This window comes from Cervus elaphus, chromosome X (assembly GCF_910594005.1).
Source record: "Cervus elaphus chromosome X, mCerEla1.1, whole genome shotgun sequence".
Lineage (NCBI taxonomy): Eukaryota > Metazoa > Chordata > Mammalia > Artiodactyla > Cervidae > Cervus > Cervus elaphus.
In genome coordinates, this window is record NC_057848.1 from 113322664 (window position 1) to 113343357 (window position 20694).

The window sequence follows — 20694 nt, forward strand, 5'->3', positions numbered from 1 at the left end:
AGCACAATCTCTAGTGGGCAAAGTTGAGACAATGGATGTGAGTACTGTAAAGGGTGACAGGATGGCACTGAAGGTGTTGCAGAGCCAAGCTTTTGCCAGAGCCAATCAACCCTTTCCTTCTAGGCAGTGGTAGAGAGAAACTCCATACGCTGTTACCCTGAGTCTTACTTTGAGACACTTGTGTCTCAATAAGTGCCTATCTGAGAAATTAACAACAGTCCCTACACCCCTCCCTGTCCAGATGGGAATTCTTTGGGCTATTGCCGTCAGACCCATAGTCCCACTCCAGAATGGTCCAGGGTAACATCAGGAAAGAACCCAAAAAGCTCTTCCACTACTCTTTCCCATGCAGCTAAAGGAGCAGCAGCAAATAATTCCAGCGAACTCAGTAGGGAAGAAAATAAGGGGAGGAGGAGCTGTGAGGGAAAAATAAATTAGACCAGCCGCACCCAGCACATGACCATGGGTGCCTTGACACATGCACTCACACTTACACACACATTCAAACAGGCCTCATGGAAAGCCCACCAGTCAGGCCTGGGAGGGTAAAGGCCTGCTCCCTGGAGGTTTAGGGCCCCCCAGCTTCATGAAAGGGGGCTTTTGATCAGGTTGCCACAATGTGGGATTGTTACAGCTTGTTAAAAAAAATTCCTGAGGAGCCATGGCCACATCAGGGGGATTTGCGCTCAGAGGGGCAGCTGGAGTAAGGCCAGATGTAGAGAGGTGGGAATGTAGTAGGGGGAGTGGCTTCCAAAGGTGAGGGGCACACAGGCACCTCACTGAGCACTGCCAAGTAGAGGTGGGGGACAGAGAGCTATGTCCTTGGAAGAGCACAAAGACCCCCCTGTCAGCCCACAACCCAGGGGACCACCATGGCTATGCTCACCCTGCATGCCAGAGCACCCTGCAAGGGGGAGCTCTGTGCTGGGCTTGGGCCCCTTGGCTGGCTGCAAGGGGAGCTTGAGCACTGGCTGAGCCAAGCACAGGCTAGGGGAGTTTCAAGGGTCACTTGCCTTCTCTGAACTAGGATACAGAGGCGGAGAATGTTGGGGCAGCTCATGACTGCCTCCGGACATGTGAACTAGGGAACTGGAGGCAGAAAATTCAGGCCCACTTAGTCTCTGTCCTCAGCTCTTCCCCAGACATCCAAGGGCCTGCCCCATCCCAACCCTCAACACCTCCAAACACTAGATAAAAGTGTCAGCTTGAAGGCCTGCAGCATGCACACAACAGACCTAGCAATGAACCCATTTCACATCCAGGCTGGGACTCTGGCCTGGCTTTACAGGGCTGTCTCAAAGGAGCTAGAGGTTTTCTGCTGCAAGCCCCCCATCCCTGGCCCACAATACCCCCCCACACTCAGTTCCCTTGGGGAGGTCTGCCTGCCTTGGGTCAAAAAAAATAGGTGGGTTCACACTGGGCACACACTCCCAGAGCAGGATGTCCATCCCCAGCCCCCACGGCCCATGCCATTCCTGTCCTTCAGAGGAAGGTCACAGTGTGCTGAAGGGAAATAAGCAAAAGAAAGCTCACTTCCAGCTAGAGACTGTCACCTTGCCCTGCACCTTCCCCATGCACACAAGCAGTTGAGGTCAGAGGAACCTCCCTCTACCTTCCCCAACAGCCACCTCTGTCCAATCTAGCTTCAGTCCTCAAACTTGCTCCTTCCTGTCTAGGCTCAGTTTCCTCATCTGAAAAAACAGGATTGGGTCCTGGTTTCTATGGTCCCTTCTTTCCAGATTATTCTCTACTCCTGTGAGTCTCTCTGTGTGTTCCTGTGGGAGTAGGACTCCCAGAAAATTACATGCATGGAGCTTCTGTAAAGGAAGGGATGGTGGAGTGTGAGGGTCCTGAGGGCAGGGATTAGCAGGGGCCCAGGCAAGAAAGAGCAGATGAAAGTGTGAAAAAAGAATGGGGGGCTGAGATGAAATTCAGAGCAAGGGAGGGGCTGAGGCCAAGCTGGCCCAGAGGACTGGAGACTCGGCCTCTGCCTCCAGTGCTGTCCACAGCTCATCCTGCGGCAGTGGACACCCAGAGCCTCTGAACTAAGCTCAAGATCCTGCCCCCTTGCCAGGGCCCTTCCACATGTCCCTCCCGGGAGGTAGCTCCCAAGACAAACTCTGGGAGTGTGAGGAGGAGATGAAGGAGGAGGGGTTCTTCTTTTCCACCCACAGTCTCCATCATCAGCCCACCACAGCCTGACCTCATGATGCAGCCCACAAAGTTGGAGAGCTGCTGGGGCGAGGGGGTGAAAGGGGACAGAGAGTAGCTTTTACAGTTCCTGCCCACAGCCTGGCCCAGACCAACCCCGTGATTATGGGTCTCTAGGGTTTGGTAATCTCAACTCAGGCAGACAGTGCCAGACGTGTGGCCACCTATCCACCCTGTCTCCTTTCCTTGAAGGATATCCCTCAGAGGTCCCAGGATGGCATCAGAGAGGGCATGGGATGTGTGATGTGGCTCCAAGGTCACTCAGCAATGGCTTGGATTTTTGGCTTTGGACTCCTGTTTTCATCTCAGTGTGCCCTTCAGCAAGCACAGCTCTCCCCCTTCCCCAGTATCCCTACACACACACACACACACACACACACACACGTTCTGATTCGACCCTAAGCCAGGGCCAGAGCTCCCCTACACATACACAACAACCTGTCAGTCAACATGGTGGGCATCCAGGCACCCTTAGGGGCTTGGGTAGGGAACAGGGTAGATAGGCCCAACAAGGGTCCCTGTATTCCTGGAACTACCACGCCAGTGCAGAAGGCAACAGCACCCCTAAATGGAGAATGCTCAACCCAGGCAGGCAGGCAGCCAGGTGAGGTCTTGAAGGACAGGGAGAGGAGAAAAGACAGCAAGGTTGGACACCTGATGTGTCTGAATCAAGCAGCCCCCCCCAAGAAACACCAGGAAAGCTGCTCCTGGGTTCCAATGCCACCAAGACTCCTGGATCAGGGGCCAGGACACTGCAACTCTGGCTTCTACCCTGCTTCTACCACAAGGATACTGTGTGACTAGGCTGAGAATCTTGCCCTCTCTGGTCTTCAGTGCCCGCATAATAAGATGGTCTGATCTGAGGATCTCCACAGCCCCCATCCTTCAGTGCATTCACACATTCCATGACAAATCTAAACCTGGTTTGCTATTCCTTATGTGGCATTTGAGTGGGAGCAAGGGGAGAAATTACCAGGGGAAAAGAACGGGCAGAACCTGAAAGGTTTTTTTCAGTGCTCAAAGAAATATATATATTTTTTCCGTTTTAAAAAAGACAAAGTGCCAGGCACTCTTGGAGACTTTCCGGAGTGGAAAGAGACCATGGGGATGGAGTTTTTAGGCTTTTCTAGCTGACTAAAAAGGTGCTGCCAGGGTGGCTGGGCTGTGTCACACAACTATGGGACAGAGTGGGGAAGGAAAGTGCCCTTGGAGTGATAGAGTGTGTAGGGAGCTACGGGTTCGGTAGTAAGACATGGAGACAAAACATGGGATAGGATGGACAGACATTCGAATGAAGAGGTAAAAATACATATATTGGAACAGGAAGACATACAGGAGGGTGCAAATGCCATGCCAGAGGCAGCGACAAAGTGCTAGAGAAATAGGGAGCCGGGAACATACTGTTTATTAAAACTGCCTACTATGTGTTAATAACCATAGTAGGCAGTTTTTGCTCTTTCTGAGAGTAGGATGCCCGCCCAAGGAGAGGTGGGGAGGGAGGAAGCCAGACGGACTATAGAGATCAAAGTATGGTGTACCCAGGGACAGAGCGAGAGATGGCTAGGAATTATAAGCAAGAGGACTGCAGGGGTGAAAGGTCTGAAACGGGGGTGGCGGGGGGAGGGGGCTGCCAGTCAGGCGCGGGGTTGAGATAGGACAGACGAGATGGGAGGCGGCGAGGAGACCGGGAGTGCGGAGCCGGCGGCGGGCGGCAGTGCAGCCGAGCCCTGACTTTCCGCAGGGTCCGCTCGGCTCTGATCACCTGGTTTCCAGCTCTGCGGTCTCAGCGGGTGCCCTTCATATCCCGCGGCGTCCAACTCCGGAGCTTCAGGATCCGCAAGTCCCGCCCCCAGCCCAGAGCTTAGGCCGTGAGTTCGCGGTGGTGCTTGCGCCTCTGGTGGCGGCCGGGGACTCAGCGCTCGGTTGGCGCCACCGAGGGTGGGAGGAGCCAAACGAGCTCCGCCCCTCCAGGGGCGACTAAAAAGTTCCACGTCTCCACCTTGAGCAGAAACTCCCACTTCGCCGTCTCACACCGACTTCAAGTCATTTGGCTCCACTACGCTGCCTCGCCAACCGGCCATGTTGTAGTCCCCCTCTGGCCTTCTCCACCGGACCCCCTATTTGAGAAGTGTCTCACTACCACCACTTCTTCCACTCCAGTTCGAGATAGTGAAAGTCTTCTTGGTCAGCATGTCAGCCCCTCCACCTCCTGTGTACCCCAGATCTCACATGTGGCATGTGGTATGACAGAAGACCTTGTGCAACAGCCAGATGGTCAGGGAAACAATGGCTGCCGCCTTCTTGGCTGACTGACTGACTCACTCCTCGGCCTACTCCACTCCCACACTTCTCACCACCCCTGTTTTCTGTCTGACAAGAGCAGCTGGACCCTGGGTTCCAAAAGGTACCCCCTTGAAACTCTCCTAGTGCCAAGAACACCTTGGACCTTATGAGCAGGAGCATTCCTTAAAGACTGTTTTGTGTTACAGTCTCAAAACTGAGATCCAAGAATACAAATGACTCGGCCATCACCTAAGAAAGGAATGATAATCTCTATGTTGCAGGACAGTTATGAGAATCTAAAGGGCTGATCATTGTACCTGGCGCAGAGTACAGTCTCCATAAAAAAAATTTGCTTTTATTCTCAAAGATATCAGCACTGGGCATCTAACTACCAAAAAACGCCTGGACCCAGGACCCTAAGTTACATAACCCATTCCCTTACCTTTAACTTCTACCTACACAAGCAAACTTACATTACCTGATTGGGAATTGTGGGCAGTCCTACCAGCCTTTGTTTACAATGGAGGAAAGGCAGTAAGATGCCAACTCACAGACCTGGCCGTTTCTATTCCACTCTGGTGGTATCTAGTAAAGGGGTAGAGATTTTACCCTAACTGTGGCATCACCTGGGCCATTTTTCCTCTCTGAGCTTCAGTTTCCTCATCTGTAACATGAGGATAATAGTTCCAACATGAAGATAATAATTCCAACATGAGGACAGGTGATAATAAGGATAAGATACAGACATGAAGTTCACAGCCCCTCCCTCCCCTCTCCTGTCTCTCCTTTGTGCCACAAGATGAGAGCTTAGCAAACCCATTTGTGAGGGACAGGCTGGGAAAAGGAAGAGGTTTGTGAATTGATTTGTGCTTATTTGTCTGAAATTTGCACCCATTTTTCGCAGCATCAGTGGCAGAGTTGGAAGGATTGAAAGATTAACATGTTGATGATCATCATGTCATTTGCCCTTTGCCAGGACAGAGCTGGCACAACAGTAGGTGTTAACAAATATTTATTGAATGAATATATTCTTCACATGGGGAAGAGAACTTGCCCAAGGTCACACAGTGAATTCATTTCAGAATTGAAACATCTCCTGTCTACTTTCACTAGGCCATTCTGCCTTGTGGAGTTCTTGTTTATCCCTTGTATGATCACAAATCAGTAAGGAACCCACTTTTCTCTCCCAGCACCCACTGGCCTATTAGGAGTCCCCGTTCTCGAAAAACAGCCATCAGGAGGGCCCTGTCTGTGGCTAGCTTGGTGCTGCCAAGCCTTTGACTTTTGAGTTTCTGCAGCCCGTACACAGAGCCTGCCACAAGGGCAAGTTCTCTTCTGAGGAAAAGGAGGCCTTGGTCAGCTTCATCCAAGGACAGGAGTTTCCCTTTTGCTCTCTGGTGGGGTTGGCGTGCAGGCAATAGTCCCTTGCAGCAGCAGCCTAGAAGGAAGGATGGCAGCAGTCATTTGCTACCCTGCTAAGGCATCTCTCTCCCTGGCCAGTCCTTGCCCTATTTCCTGAGTTCCATTGCTTGGGCTCTGGCCAGAACAGTAATATGAAAGGGCTTCAAAGTTTAACATGAATCACAGGACCTAGGAACTGGAAAGGAGCCCCAGAGATCATTTATTCCCATCTACATCCCATTGCGGGAATGCCCTCTGTTAATAAATAGGAGGGGGCATCTGACTTAACCTCTTACAGCTTCAACTTCCTGTCTCGACAAATGGACAGGATGACCCTATTGACAGTGTTGTTGTGGGAGGAAATGTGAGAATGGATTTAATAAAAGCTAATGTGGGGCATCCCTGGGTTGCTCAGTGGTGAAGAGTCCACCTACCAATGCAGGAGGCATGGCTTCGATCCCTGGTCCAGGAGGATCCCACATGCAGGGGGGCAACGAAGCCCATGTGCCACAACTATTGAACCTGTGCTCTAGAGCCTGGACGACTAGAGAAAAGCCTGCACAACAGTGAAGACCCATCACAACCAAAAATAAATAAATAAATAAAATTTAAAAAAGAGAAATAGAAGCTAATATGTATTAAGCACTAACTATAGGATTGGTCAAAAAGTTCTTTCAGTTTTTCTGTAACGTCTTATGAAGAGACCTGAGTGAACTTTTTGGCCAGCTCGATATATGCCTGGCATTGTTCTAAGTACTTTTTGTGTATGAATCTATTTTCTTACCATAACCAATAAAGCATTTAATTATCATCACCATCCCATTTTATAGATGAGGAAAGTGAGGGCCAACAAAGATAATGTAACTTGCTATGTTCACACAACTAAAAAGTGATGATGGCAGAATTTGAACCCTGAATCTCAGTTTTCACCCATGTGGTGTGGAGATCACCCTTACCCCAGAGAATGATCCACTGTAAAAGTCCCATGAACTCACTTTTGTTTGGCTGGAACTTTTGTACCCAAGGACCTGTAAGGCTGAGAGGGAAGAATGTGTAGAACTCCCAGGGGCTGAAGCTGTAACCTGAAGCTTTGTATCCAAGCAGGGAATGTCTATAAAATCCCTGCTCTTAAACATCTTGAATTTTCCAGTTAATTCCGATGTACATTCATATTGTTTTCATATAAAAATGGTGCTTTAATCCTTTAAGCCTTTCAGGAAAGTTGATACTCCAGGAAGATGAGCCACATTGGTCCTATGCATCCATATGCCTCTAAGCCCCTGCCTTAGACCCCAGGGATACCAAACGCCTGGCACATGGAAGGCTTTCAGTCACTGAGAATAGACAATATCATTTATGAAGCACTTGTTATATGAGTCAAAGTTATAAACACTTTCCATGTATGATCACACTTTAGGCATTGCAATAGCTCGGTGAGGAGGTCAAATTATTATCATTGCCCTCATTTTTGGTGGGAAAATTGCAGCACAGAGAGATTAAGTAATTTGCCCAAGGCTGCACAGTTGGGAAGTGACCACTGGGCTTTAAACCCAGACAAATCTTTCAGCTTTGGTTAGTAATCACTATACACACTGCCTCTCCAGCCACGACAGAATCTTTCACCCATGCATTGCCACAACTTCAAACCAGGAAAATTGAGTTGGCAGAAGCAGACCTTATTCCAATGAGATGAGAATCTCCTTGAGGGCAGAGATGTAGCATCTTCTCCCCACAACCCAGCCAGGAGCTGGTTCTCCATTCATGTGTGGCAACTGACAGTTTCCTGGCTCCAGCAATCTCTTGGACCCAGCACCTGTTGGGCTGGTGAAAGAGCACTAGCATTTCACACAGGAGTCCTCTGCCAACCTCCATAGCAAAGATCCAGATTCATAAAGGGCTATCCATCACCTACAGGGACAAGTCCACACATCTAAGTTTGACATTTATAGTTCCACACAAGCTCACTCAGCCAAAGCAGCTGGCATTCCCAGAACACACTAAACTTCATTAACTATCCTAATGTGTTACATGTGTTCTTCTCTCAACACACACACACACACACACACACACACACACACACACTCACAATGCTTATCCTTATTTCCTTCACTAATTTCACATTTACATAGTGCTTTCAATGTACCTACTGTACATTTCAATGGCACTACTGTAAGCTTTTTGTATATTTTAACTCATACAGTCATCACACTAACCCTGTAGGTATTATTATCCCATTTTACAGTTGAGGAAACTGAGGCATAAAGAGGTTAAGGTATTTGCCCTATCTCCTTCACTGGGCAAAGTCCCACAGACCCTGTAGCCCCTCTTATGAATAGAATAAGCCATTCCCTTTCCAGTCACTCCTTCAGGTCAGTTTCATCAGCAATAATTCTATATTGAATTATCTGTATGTCTTCCTTGTCCAATAAGAGTTTGAATCCTCTGAGGCCTGGGACTGTGTTTTTATTATTTATGGCATATACATTGATCAGGAAGGAGCTTGGCACAGAGTTGGTATTTAGGGAATATTTGTTCAAGGGCTGAATGAATGACTCAGAAGCAGCCTTGCCCAAACTCACTGGTGGCAGAAAGATTTGGGGTCTTCTCTCCCCAACATCACTAGGGTAGAGGAACATCAAGATGGCTTGGTGACCAAACATGAAATGCAGCCACCTTTGGTGAGAGGAGAAGACAGAGAAGGCCTCTGCCTCCCTTCCTGCCCTTTGTGTGGTTAACTCAAACCTGGCACCCTGACCACAGAGCCATTTGAGCTGATGGGGCATCTACATTTAGCAAGTCTTGAAAGCTGACAGCTCTGGGTTCTGCTCCAAAGAACTGACCTCACTGGTTTCTGTGTTTCCCTCCCAAGGGCCCCACAACGGTCTGCAATTCAGAGGTTCATATGGAAAAGAGCTTAAATGTCATTCCCCCAGGGAGTTGGGGTTTGCTGCTTTAAGGCTCAAATGTTATGCTTCAGTCAACTTGCTCTATCCTTCCCACACTGGCCAAATGCACTCTGTGGACAAGTAGAGGGCAGTTTGGGCACAACTCTGGCCTCAAGTCCTGGTTCCACCATTCAGTAGCTGTGTAACCTTTGGCTAGTTACTGAACCCGTTTCTTCATCTAGAAAATGGAAATAATATTTCCCTGCCCCACAGACCTTTAGATAATGGATCTGAGAGCACTTTTAAATGGAAATGACCAGACATAGAGTTGTGGTGGAGTACTTCTTGGATCAGTGTTCTGCCTCCAACTGAAGGCAGAAAGGTGAAAGATGGAAACTGCCTTTCCTGTCTCCTCTTAGCTGTGTCTGACTATGGCCCAATCATTAGCCTTTTCTGGGCCTTAGTAAAATAGAAAGGAGCATTCCTAGGTCCTGGAAGCCTAGTTTTATAAGAGTTACTGGATGGGCAGCAACAGTGTATAAGTTGCACAGATTTATCAGCTCCAGAGAAGAGGTCCCTAAGAACTGCAACTCTCAAAGCAGCCTGGACTTTGAACATCAGCATCAATACTACTTACTAGATGACATGTCATATCACTTTTCTGGGCTTCGGTTTCATCACTATTAAAGGGAGATGGTAACACCTACTTGGACTGCAAGGAGATCAAGCCAGTCAATCCTAAAGGAAATCAGTCCTGAATATTCACTGGAAGGACTGATGCTGAAACTGAAGCTCCAATACTTTGGCCACCTGATGTGACTCATTGGTAAAGACCCTGATGATGGGAAAGATTGAAGGCAGGAGGAGAAGGAGACAACAGAGGATGAGATGGTTGGATGGCATCACCAACTCGATGGACACGAGTTTGAGCTAGCTCTGGGAGTTGGTGATGGACAGGAGGCCTGGCATGCTGCAGTCCATGGGGTCACAAAGAGTCGGACACAACTGAGCTACTGAACTGAACTCAACTCAACTCAACTCCTACTTTCCCAAACTGTCATGTGACCCAAATGAGATATCATCAATAAGATAAGCTTGTCAGTGGCAAATCCACCCCTTAGCCCTTCACCTGCCTCCTTGCTTCCTTCCTGTACTTCCTTCCTTGTCAGCCTGTGTCATGCAGGCTGATCAGTTTAGTGTCCACTAATTCTTTCCGCTTTATGTGGGAAGTAGCCATAGCACCTACCCACAGTTGCACCCACTCCCACTCCCCAACTTTATCACACACAATTTCACCCCGATGGAACTTGCAGACGCCCCTCCTCGTCTCCCCATTACCTGGCAAGATTCAGTACCACCAAACAGGAACAGGGACCCTGCAGTCTGGCTCAGGAGTCCAGGACTCAGTCCATTTAAGCAGCTGGCCTTGCCATGAACGGCTTTTGTGTCAGGGAAAGAGTTTGCAGGGATGGGGGAGTCAGTCATCTACACCCTCACCTTTATGTGACTAGCCAGGAGGACTGGCAAGTCATGGCAGTAAACAGACTCTGTTTGCATCCGTCACTAGGTGTGTTCTTTTGGGATTCCAGGCCAGTACGTGAGAGAGCACCCAATGGGCCAGGGCCTTCACTGAAGCCCAGCATGGATTTGGTGTGCCCTCAGAAAGCATCTGCTCCACCCCCTCATTATACAGATGGAGATCCTAGGCCCATCCAGGGAGGGGCAAGCAACTCAGGGCCCTGTACCCAGGCTTTGTCCTTCAGTATTTGCCCTTGTCTTGCCCTGCCCTGCAGATTCTGTCATCCTCCTGAGGTCTTATGGGTCTGAGTGGTTCAAATGATCAGGTCAGAAGGGATCCAGAGAAGTCCCACATTTCTCTGAGGGGTTGTTGAGTCACTAAACCATATCTGACTCTTTGTGACCACATGGACTGCAGCATGCCAGGCTTCCCTGTCCTTCTATATCTCCCAGAGTTTGCTCAAACTCGTGTCCATTGTGTCAACGAGGCCATCCAACCATCTCATCCTCTGTCTCCCCTACTCCTCCTGCTCTCAATCTTTCCCAGAATCAGAGTCTTTTCCAGTGAGTCAGCTGTTCACATCAGGTGGCCAAAGTATTGGAGCTTCAGCATCAAGCCTTCCAGTGATTATTCAGGACTGATTTTCTTTAGGATTGACTGGTTTGATCTCCTTGAAGTCTAAGGGACTCTCAAGAGTCTTCTCCAGCACCACAATTTGAAATCAATTTTTCAGTGCTTAACCTTCTTTATGGTCCAACTCTCACATCCATACATGACTGCTGGAAAAACCGTAGCTTTGACTGTATGGACTTTTGTCAGCAAAGTGATGTCTCCACTTTTTAATACTTTGTCTAGGTTTGTCAGAGCTTTCCTTCCAAGGAGCAAGCATCTTTTAATTTCATCGCTGCAGTCACTGTCTGCAATGGTTTTGAAACCCCCCAAAATAAAATTTGTCACTGTTTCCACTTTTTCCCCATCTATTTGCCATGAAGTGATGGGACTGGATGCCACTATCTTAGTTTTTGAATGTTGAGTTTTAATTCAGCTTTTTCACTCTCCTCTTTCACCCTCATCAAGAGGCTCTTCAGTTCCTCTTTGCTTTCTGCCATTAGAGTGGTATCATCTGCATATCTGAGGATGTTCATATTTCTCCCAGCAATCTTTATTTCAGCTTGTGAGTTATCCAGCCCGGCATTTTGCATGATGTATTCTGCATATAAATTAAATAAGCAGGATGACAATATACAGCCTTGACATACTCCTTTCCCAATTTTGAACCAGTCCATTTTTCCATGTCTGGTTCTAACTGTTGCTTCTTGGCCTGCATACGGGTTTCTCAGGAGGCAGGTAAGGTGGTCTGGTATTCCCATCTCTTTAAGAATTTCCCACAGTTTGTCATGATCCACACAGTCAAAGGCTTTAGTGTTGTCAGTGATGCAGAAGTATATGTTTTTTTCTGGAATTCTCTTGCTTTTTCTATGATCCAATGGATGTTGGCAATTTGATCTCTGGATCCTCTGCCTTTTCTAAATCTAGCTTGTCTATCTGGAAGTCCTCGGTTCACGTACTGCCAAAGCTTAGTTTGAAGGATTTTGAGCATTATCTTCCTAGCATGTGAAAGTGAAAGTTGCTCAGTCGTGTCTAACTCTTTGTGACCTCATAGAATTCTCCATGGAATTCTCTAGGCCAGAATACTAGAGTGGGTAACCTTTCCCTTCTCAGGGGATCTTCCCAACCCAGGGATCAAATCCAGGTCTCCTGCATTGCAGACAAATTCTTTACCAACTGAGCTATCAGGGAAGCCCCTCCTAGCATGTGAAATGAGCACAATTGCATGATAGTTTGAAAATTCTTTGGCACGGCCCTTCTTTGAGATTGGAATGAAAACTGACATTTTCCAGTCCTGTGGCCACTGCTGAGTTTTCCTTATTTGCTGACATATTGAGTGCAGCACTTTAACAGCATCATCTTTTAGGATTTTAAATAGCTGAGCTGGAATTCTATCACTAGGCGGGAACATCTCTAAGGGGAACATCTGTAATTTCTCCTCTGTGTGATATCCTCAGTTAACCCACGCCAAAGTCTGCAAACAAAAGCTGACAAGGTGCAGGTTGTCAGACAAACAGTGGTGAGCCTTGAACACCACTTGCAACACAAGTGTAGCAGTGAAAGGAGTGGGGAGCCAGGCTGTCCCTTTGTACTTCCCCAACAACAGTGAGTTGGAAACCAGGCTGCTGTCCCAGAACCCTGAAGGAGGAGTCTCATGAAAATGTTCTCTCATGCCAAGAGTTCAGTCAGAAGGGCTAAATGGCAGGATTTAGCTCCCATGTCCGCTACATCTCCCCAGACTGGAGAGCTCAGGGACAGGGACCACGTCCCTTGTCAGAACAAAACCCCAAACCCTGTGTAGTTAGAGGCTCTGTGAGGACAGGGCCTTGTCGTCTTGTCTTAAAGTCTGGGGTGGGCCCAGCCAGATATGAGGGTCCAGAGGGGCTGTTCATACTCAGGGCCCAGAGACAGGGTCTCTGGGTCAGCCTCCCCTCCCCTCCTACTCACTCCTCCTTTCCTGGCTCTTCTCCATCCAAGCCTGGATGGTCTATGTTCTGGTTTAACCAAGGAGGTTGTTCTCTTTGGCCAAGTTATTATCCTTCAAGCCCGGTGTTGCCATCTGGGTTCCTTTCAGCCTTTGACCTGCTATATAACCTTTGGGCAGGTTACTTGCCCTTTCAGGTCTAATGATACCGTCATCTGATCATAAAAAGGTTAGATGGACTAGATCAGCAGGCTTGCAAACTGTGCCTCACAGTGGCTAGGAAGGAGCCTTAAGGCCTATCGTGGGGATGTTGGGGGAAGGGAAAACAAAGGAAGGTTGAGCCTATCCCACCTTGCTTCAATCAGAGTCATGCTGCTTTTTGTTTTATACTTTGAGCTTCCACGTAAGATTTAGTTTACACCTAAGAAAAAGCAAATGGACTAGACATGTCCTCACACTTGGGCCTCAGTGCCTTTCTGAGTGATCATTACAGGCCATAACACAAGTCAAACGTTTAGAGCAGTGCCCAGCATGTAACAATGGTGACAATGATAGCTGTTATTTATTAAGCACTGAGTGCCAAGCATTGTTTAAAGGTTGTACCGGAGTCAACTCATTTGCTCCTTCCAAATCTTCTCAAGAGGGCGCAATTGTTATCTTCATTTTACACATAGGACACTGAGGCACTGAGAAGTTAAGCAACTTATCCAAGATTGCACAGCTAATGGATAGTGCAACTGGGATTTGAATATAGGCATTTTGACTCTAGGGCCCTCCTTGATCAGTCCTACTATTGGTTCTCAATACATATTTAGTTATTTTTGCTGTTCTTGTGGTTGTTTCCATTGTCATGTTCTCTTATCCTTCATCTGCAAAATGGGCTGAGTTCCACCTCTCAGTGTGACTGTGTGCCTGAAACCAGACCATGGCTGTAGAGCAGAACATTTCTGCTCTGGCAGCCAGGCCAGGCTTCAGTATGCCCTCAAGCTAAATCTGCAGAGGTAAAGCCTACGGTTTGAGGCCACTTCCCCAAAAAGTGCACAAAGGGAAAAGGGTGAGTTTGCTAAGAAAATAAATACTGGCTCACATGCTCAGAGCCTAGAGGAAACCAGAGAGCAGACCAGCGGAAACTTGTAAGGTGGCTGGATGTTCCACAGGCGACGAGGCTCTGCTGACATGCTCAGTTCAGCCCTTACTGACTCAGCAGTCTAATTGCCCTCCATTTGCCCAGGTCAGCCTTCCTTCTTCCATTTCATCTCCTTTTCTGGCTCCCTCTGTTTTTCTCTTCCTCTCTCCACCTTCTCCTTGCTCAGCAAGGCTCATAATAACTTGCCAAACCAGAACTCTCATATTTCTTATATTGCTGCTTGCCAGGGGAATTTCACAGCTGATCCTAACTTCTTCTCCTAAATGATCCCATTCTGGCCATATTCATCTCTTCTCGGGGCTCACTAACCTTCCCCAGCTGGTTCCCTCAACTAGAACTCAAAGCCCAAAGCTTTGTCCCTCTGCCTACCTTTGCTTGACTGTCAGAGCCACTAACTCCCTGGGTGCATCCCTTCTCTTTTCTGGGTCTCAGTTTCTCCATCTGACAAAGGTTGAAGGGGAGGTGGTGATTTGACTAAATGATATCTGAGGAGTTTTCTAGCTCTAATTTACAACCATTTTATATCTGATCCATTTAGAAAATTGAATTTTCTTGACCACTTCTCTCTCTCTCTCTCATTTGTATCTATGTATATGTCTATACACACACACACACACACACACACACACACACACACTGTGTGTGTGTGTGTGCTGAGAACCCTGAAAACAGGACTTTGAGCCAGTATCTGAGGAACTGAGAGCTTTACAAAGTGAATCAGCCTGTTAAAAGCCAAGTGACTTTAGAAAAATGGTTTCCTTGTTTGAAGTTGAGTTTGATTCCAGAGGAAGCTCAGGGAAGTATGTGTCAGAACCCGGGCAGGAGCAAAGCACCAACTCTTCTAGTTGTAGCACAGCCCCTGGGCTTGAGCTCCATGCCTGACCCCCGTCCCCTCCAAGAGTGACCCCCTGCTTGTTCCAGACAAGTCATCAGAACTAGGGGCAATGGGGACCCAACCCTGGATGGGCCAAGATTTCTGATCTCAATGTGCTGACAGAGACAAACACGGAGATAAATAGAGCATCCTTTATAGTTGTCCAAACACTTTTATTTCTTTTGTCTCATTTGGTCCTTACAACAATGCTTTGAGATAGCAGGAGAGAAACTGCTATCCCATTTTACAGAGCAAAGGACTGAGAGTCAAAGATAGGAGAGAATTCACCCTAGCTGAGTGGAGAGCTGAGAGACAAACCCAGGTGTTTAATCTTCAGAGCCAGTGCTCCCTCCAAAGCCTCATGCTCTCTCACATTTTCAATAACCTTGATAATAGAACCTTTCTGGGAAGCTACTAGAACAACTTCTTAATGGTGGTTAACTTGGAAAATGGGAGTGAAGATTAATGGGACTTTGGCTCTCTATTTCATATCCAGATATTCATTAAGGTTTTTCCTTTGAGAATGATTCCTGATCAGTATGTGAAGGAAATGGGCTTCCCTGATAGCTCAGCTGATAAAGACTCTGCCTGCAATGCAGGAGACCCCAGTTCTATTCCTGGGTTGGGAAGATCCCCTGGAGAAGGGGTAGGCTTCCCATTCCAGTATTCTTGGGCTTCCCTGGTGGCTCAGAAGGTAAAGAATCCACCTGCAATGCTGAAGGAGGGCATGGCAACCCACTCCAGTGTTCTTCCCTAAAGAATCCCCATGGACAGAGGAGCCTGGTGGGCTATAGTCCATGGGGTCGCAAAGAGTTGGATGTGACTGAGTGACTAAGCACAGCACAGCATGTGAAAGAAATACTCCAGTACAAGGCAGAACATGATCCATTCTCTAAGACAGATATACACAGTATGCAAGAGACTTAAAGGTTGGAGGACATACTATTTGAATTGAGTTTCAAAGAATGGCAAAGATCTGAACAGACTGAGATGGAAGTCTCTGAATCCCAGGGACCCCAGCAGCACTCCAGCTCAGCAGCTGTCAGTAACTTCTGAGACAACCATGCTGACTAGAAGGAATTCTTCCTGAACAATTAGGTACATAAAATGGGCAGGATTTCCTGTTTTCTTTCCTTTCTTCATTTTCTATTGTGAGGTACCTAGTCCTGAGTCCCAGCCTTGGGAAACACCTGCTTCACCCACTTGCCCCTCACCTGGAACATGATCACGAATGGCTCTGGGGGTGGGCCAGTCCAGCCAGACCTGAGCAGAAGGAGCCATGGGTACCAGGAGGCTTTACATATAGAAGGGGGCCCAGCCAGGCCTCCCACACTGCTTTTCCCTAAGGTCCAGGATCAGTGTCAAACCTTCAGATGATCAGATTGCTCACATTTTTGGAAAAACAAGGTCAAACACCTATTCAATTAAGTGTCAAACTATAGTGTGTAGGAGATGGAAAGGCCTTAGTGGCCACTCTATCCAATTCCTTTATTTTAATGATTGGGAAGTCAGGGCCGAGAAGAAGATAGTTGCCCAAGGTCACAGAGCTGTTAGCCACCAAGCCATCATGCCTGACTGCAACTTTCACCCTACTGACAAATGACCCTTGTGAGCCAGGCCTCCAAGGGGCTCATTGGCCGGTATGAGAAAGCGAGCACATCTGGTCTTTGAAGACTGGGAGGTGAATAGAAGCACATCTGATACTTCCATCACTTCGCCCAAAGTTGCCCTTTGGCCTCTACACACTGGCTTCCTGGAGTGGGGGTGGGGCTCCACAGCAAAGAGTTAACCTGGGCCTTCCCAATCCCAGAGGCCCAGGGGCTCATTCCTGAGGTCTCAGCTCCTGCCTTCTTAATCTCAAATCAGACTTCTGGACTGGAGAAAACATCTCTCCCTTCCCCTACTCTCTTTCTTGGATTGGTCATGGTGGTAATTTTCATAATCATTTAATAACTATTATTTGTGTATTGCCTGAGAGCGATTCCTGGGTCCAGAAGATCCCCTGGAAAAGGGAATGGCTACTCACTCCAGTATTCTTTCCTGGAGAATCCCATAGACAGAGGAGCCTGGCAGGCTATACAGTTTATGGGGTCACAAAGGATCAGACACGACTGAGCGACTAACACTTTCACTTTGGGAGCTTATTGGGCTGTCTCACTCCCACTATCACACTTAGTTTCCACAACAAACCAAGAATTGGGTATTTGGATCTTTACTTTCAAATGGAGAAAACTGAGGCTCAGAGATGTGATCACATAGCTGATAAGTGACAGTCAGACATCAGACCCAGAGATGTCCAGATTCTTCAGAAACCAAGCCCTTTTCATCAACCTTAAACTACTTTCTTCACTGGCATCTTAGAAAGGATGCATAAGTGGATGGGTGGATGGAAGGATGAAGCAAGTAGCTCTTGAACACTGTCTCTGTGGCTGGCTATGTATTCAGTTCAGTTCAGTTCAGTCGCTCAATCATGTCCGACTCTTTGCGACCCCACGGACTCCAGCACGCCAGGCCTCCCTGTCCATCACCAACTCCCGGAGCCTACTCAAACTCACATCCATTGAGTCAGTGATGCCATCCAACCATCTCATCCTCTCTTGTCCCCTTCTCCTCCCACCTTCAACCTTTCCCAGCATCAGGGTCTTTGCAAATGAATCAGTTCTTCGCATCAGGTGGCCAAAGTGTTGGAGCTTCGGCTTCAGCATCAGTCCTCCCAATGAATATTCAGGACTGATTTCCTTTAGGATGGGCTGGTTGGATCTCCTTGCTGACCAAGGGACTCTCAAGAGTCTTCTCCAACACCACAGTTCAAAAGCATCTGTTCTTTGGTGCTCAGCTTTCTTTATAGTCCAATTCTCACATCCATACATGACTACTGGAAAAAACCATAGCTTTGACTAGATGGAACTTTGTTGTCAAAGTAATGTCTCTGCTTTTCAGTAAGGTGTCTAGGTTGGTCATAACTTTTCTTCCAAGGAGCAAGCGTCTTTTAATTTCATGGCTGCAGTCAACATTTGCAGTGATTTTGGAGCCCCCCCCCCAAAATAAAGTCTGTCACTGTTTCCACTGTTTCCCCATCTATTTGCCATGAAGTGATGGGACCAGATGCCATGATCTTAGTTTTCTGAATGTTGAGTTTTAAGCCAACTTTTTCACTCTCCTCTTTCACTTTCATCAAGAGGCTCTTTAGTTCTTCTTTACTTTCTGCTATAAGGGTGGTGTCGTCTGCACATCTGAGGTTATTTATATTTGATAAGATATGATATTAATATGATATCTGATATGATATCAGATATGATATACATATCTGAGGCTATGTATTAGGCATGAGGATACAGAGGGGAATGAGACAAAGTTTCTACCCTCAGGAAACCTACCTGCTTAGTGAGTGCTTCTCAGACTTTTGCACCATAGTACCTCCAAACAACTGAACAGGATGAACTCATTCCCTGCACAGCCCTGAGGAGCCAGGGAAACCCATGTAGCCAGTCACAAGTGAGAAATTTCCTGGACGTCTCTATATTTATCTTAAAAATTCATGTGAATTTTGCATGCTATTCCATTACCTACATTTACACTTGTTTTAATTTAAAAATGATGTTTCCCTCCCCTCAGATCTTTTAGGAATGAGCTATTCCAAGCAGATGCTCTTGGAAACATCTTCTGGGAAAAGCTTCTGCTTACCTCTAGCCCAGGGGGACAGAGACACCATTGAAAAGCAACAGTCAGTAGTAGGCTTTTATGTGGTGAGGGTCAAGATTTTGGTAAAGAGGTCATGTGTGTGCCTGCATTCACACACATGACACATACAGAAGCTCTGTAGCCAGAACTGTTTGCTTTGCAGGACCATGTTTCTTTGGCACCGAGGTGATCCACACTTCAACCCTCCCCAACTAGCTGTGAACTAGGCATGTTCCTCAGCCCGGAAACCAGAACTGGAAAGGACACCAGGGATTCTCAAAGGTTTTTTACTTCCTAAAACACCTTTTGGTGACTGTGATTGGGAAACAAGATGGCATCCACATCCCAGGAACAGAGAGCTGAAAGGGGAGAAAATCAGGCAAGCTTACAGCTGCTTATGTAGGTTGATGAAGTAGTTATCCTGTGAGAGATATTTAGGGACTGGCAAAGTGCTTCCCTGTTTTTGATGGCTTTCTCAAGACAAGAAGCATGTATTTCATAAAGTTTGAATGTTATTCTGCAATTTGCATGTTCTGTTAATGGATTAATGAACTCATATTCATTCTGCTTTTTTTCCTTTGTTTTAGAGAAAGGTTCTGAGTGCCAGCCTACTTTGATAATCCTCCGGGAAACAAGAAAAGGTGCTTTGACTTTCTCTGGGGCCATAGGTTAAAGGGAGCAGGGCATCTCTGGGGCCCAGATGTGCTGATAACAGCAGTGAGGTCAAAGTATAACAGCACCAAGTGGCAGATGGGGTTGGGGGGAGTGTTGGATATTCTGAAACGATTTCTCCTCTATTCCTTAAGAGTCTCCTTTGGCCTTTTTCTTTTTCCAAACCTTGAAGGGCTTTGTGTTTTGTTTTCAGTAAGGAGGCTATTCCCTTTGCTGGTGGAATGTATTCCCTGAAATATCCTGCTCCAGGGATACATGGACACAGAGTTGGAAGCCTCTGTTCTCAGGAACCCTACTTCCTATGTTTTCATTTTTCCTCTTGAAACATAAACCAAACCAACTCTTCCTGTTTCTGGTTTGGGGATGTGGAGAGTCACACAGCAGGGACCCTCTAGCAAACAGGTCAGAAGGGGCCTCTGAAACCTGCCCCTTGGCTGCCCTGCCATGGGAGGAGGGCTGTTGGGATGGAATTTTAGTCCCATGGAAAGAGGAGAACAGCATCCAGGCTGTGATGAGGAAGCAGCCAACTCTGGTTCTGATGCCTGTTTGTTCTTCTTTGCCTTTGCCCTTACCCCAGGTTCCCATGGAGGTTTAATCAGCTGAGCTACTGATCTTCAGCCCTTGGGTACTGTCAATCTGGAGCAAGTTTAGGGGAGAATCATCAGGACTGTGAGAAAGTGGGAGCTGGCGCTGTTCACTCTCTGGAAAGACGGATTCTAGTAGGACATTATACAAGAGTGGGGACTTGGGTTCTAGTCTCGATTTTACTACTAAGTACTGTCTTCTGTTTTGCAGATGACCTACCTACTCTGAGCTTCAGTTTCACCAATTGCAGTGGGAGCATTGGACTGTATGAGCTACAAGGTTCCTTCCATCTCAGACTTTGGGAAATTCTAAGTGCCAGCAGATTGGTCATAGAGAGGAGGAATATAACAAATTCCATGAGACTGCAGGGGGTGAAAGCAAGACCACTGGGTGGAAGTTGTGAGGAAGATTCTTGTTTCACATAAAGAAGGACTTTCAACTGAGTACAGAATGTAAAGGAATGCTTGACCATACCTGGAGTTTGGACTGAGCCTGAGTGGATACATAGCAGGAATGGTAAAAAGAGAGCCTGTTAGCAATTGACCACTGGACTAGAGCAGTGGTCACCAATATTTACTTTTATGTGACCAACTTCAGTCTCCAAATGAAACCTTTATGGAACCTCCAAGAGGTGAAGTAGATTTGGTTGAGTGAAGCAACCCTGCAGCTCTGTCCTCCCCTCATATCTCCCAGTGAATCTCTGGGAACTCTAGAGTTCCTCAGAACTTGGTTTGTAAGCCACCAATTAATATAAATATGGTCTTTAAGTGCCCTTCTTGCCTTGAGATATAGGCAACCTCCAAGTTTCAAGGGTTTGGTGGAAATGTGTTTTACATGGATCTATACTATTTACTGCAACTCTTAACCCCTCAAAACCCTGTCTCAAGACAGTTTGTCATCTGG

At 47.3% G+C, this 20694-nt stretch overlaps 1 protein-coding gene across 2 annotated transcripts in view; it reads right to left on the reverse strand.

Annotated features, from left to right (window-relative positions):
* Positions 1–20694, reverse strand: part of STARD8 (StAR related lipid transfer domain containing 8) — a 77845-nt gene that overhangs the window by 36159 nt on the left and 20992 nt on the right. The window contains exon 1 of one of the 2 annotated variants that reach the window (XM_043896289.1): positions 3974–4051. The exons of the other annotated variant lie outside the window; for it this stretch is intronic. The gene's annotated coding sequence lies outside the window, so the exon portion shown is untranslated. Of the gene's footprint in view, positions 1–3973; positions 4052–20694 lie in introns of those variants that run through there. 2 annotated transcript variants of the gene reach the window in all.